General features: G+C 30.7%; 1 non-coding gene across 1 annotated transcript; it reads right to left on the bottom strand.

The window, feature by feature from the left end:
- Window positions 1–1,610: 1,610 nt before the first annotated feature.
- LOC112718826 (small nucleolar RNA R71) lies at window positions 1,611–1,714 on the bottom strand. The gene has a single exon (XR_003161152.1). It is a non-coding gene; the product is annotated as a small nucleolar RNA R71 (small nucleolar RNA).
- Window positions 1,715–2,109: the final 395 nt, after the last annotated feature.

Genomic DNA, 2,109 nt, shown 5'->3' with positions numbered 1-2,109 from the left:
TTGATGTTCATCATGATCTTCAAAGTTTTTTTGGTGTTCATCTTGACATTCATAGTGTTCTTGCATGCATCATGAGTTTTGATTCATAATTTTTATGTTGTGAGTCATTTTTGTTGTTTTTCTCTCTCATTATTAAAAATTCAAAAATAAAAAAAAAATATCTTTTCCTTAATTTTCTCATAATTTTTGAAAATTTGAGTTGACTTAGTCAAAAATTTTTAAAATTAGTTGTTTCTTACAAGTCAAGTCAAATTTTTAATTTTAAAAAAATCTTATCTTTTCAAAACTTTTTCAAAAAATCAAATCTTTTTCATTTTTTATTTATTTTCGAAAATTTAAAAAATATTTTTTTCAAAAATCTTTTTCTTAATTTTATCTTTATTTTTGAAAATTATGCTAACAATTAATGTGATTGATTCAAAAATTTAAAGTTTGTTACTTTCTTGTTAAGAAAGGTTCAATCTTTAAATTCTAGAATCTTATCTTTTAGTTTCTTGTTAGTTAAGTAATTAATTTTAATTTTAAAAATTAAAATCTATCTTATCTTATCTTTTATATCATATCTTTTTCAAAATTTTATCTGTTTCAAAAATTTGATTTCAAAATATCTTATCTAACTTCTTATCTTCTTATCTTTTCAAAATTTGATTTTAATATCTTTTTCAACTAACTATTTGACTTTTTGTTTGTTTCTTATCTTTTTCAAAACCATCTAACTACTTTTTCCTCTCTAAATTTTGAAAATATCTCACACTTTTTTTAAAATTCTTTTTAAATTAACTAATTGTTTTAAATTTTAATTTTAATTCTATCTAATCTTTAATTTTCGAAAATCATTAACTCCTTTTCAAAATTAATTTTCGAATTCTCTCCCTATTCTCTTCTTATATTTATTTATTTATTTACTAACACTTCTCTTCACCTCTCTTCATCTCCAATCACTGCTTCTATCCTCACCCTTGTGTTTGGGTTCTTCTTTACTTTTATTCCTTTCTTCTTCTACTAATAATAAGGATCCTCTTTACTGTGACATAGAGAATTCCTCTTCCTTTTCTTTTTCTCTTATCTTTCATATGAGCAGGAACAAGGAAAAAGGCACTCTTGTTGAAGCTGGTCCTGAACCTGAAAGGACTCTGAAGAGGAAACTAAGAGAAGCTAAATTACAATAATCCAGAGGTAACCTTTCTGAAATTTTTGAACAAGAGAAGGAGATGGCAGCCGAACCCAACAACAATAATGCAAGGAGGATGCTTGGTGATTTTACTAAACCCACGTCCAAGTTTGATGGAAGAAGCATCTCAATTCCTGCCATTGGAGCAAATAATTTTGAGCTGAAACCTCAATTAGTTGCTCTAATGCAACAGAACTGCAAGTTTCATGGACTTCTATCTGAAGATCCTTACCAGTTTTTAACTGAGTTCTTGCAGATTTGTGAGACTGTTAAGACGAATGGAGTAGATCCTGAAGTCTACAGGCTCATGCTTTTCCCTTTTGCTGTAAGATACAGAGCTAGAACATAGTTAGACTCACAACCTAAAGATAGCCTGGACTCCTGGGATAAGCTGGTCACGACCTTCTTGGATAAATTCTTTCCTCCTCAAAAGCTGAGCAAGCTTAGAGTGGATGTTCAGACCTTCAAGCAAAAAGATGGTGAATCCCTCTATGAAGCTTGGGAAAGATACAAGCAGATGACCAAAAAGTGTCCTTCTGACATGTTTTCAGAGTGGACCATATTAGATATATTCTATTATGGTCTATTTGAGTTTTCCAAGATGTCATTGGACCATTCTGCAGGTGGATCCATTCACCTAAAGAAAATGCCTGCATAAGCTCAAGAACTTATTGACATGGTTGCAAATAACCAATTCATATACACTTCTAAGAGGAATTCCGTGAATAATGGGACGCCTCAGAGGAAGGGAGTTCTTGAAATTGATGCTCTGAATGCCATATTAGCTCAGAACAAAGTGTTAACTCAGCAAGTCAACATGATCTCTCAAAGTCTGAATGGATGGAAAAATGCATCCAACAGTACTAAAAAAACAGCTTCTGAAGAAGCTTATGATCCTGAGAACACTGCAATGGCAGAGGTTAATTACATGGGTGAAC

This window comes from Arachis hypogaea, chromosome 10 (assembly GCF_003086295.3).
Source record: "Arachis hypogaea cultivar Tifrunner chromosome 10, arahy.Tifrunner.gnm2.J5K5, whole genome shotgun sequence".
In the NCBI taxonomy this organism is placed as follows: domain Eukaryota; kingdom Viridiplantae; phylum Streptophyta; class Magnoliopsida; order Fabales; family Fabaceae; genus Arachis; species Arachis hypogaea.
This window is presented reverse-complemented; position numbering and strand designations above follow the sequence as displayed.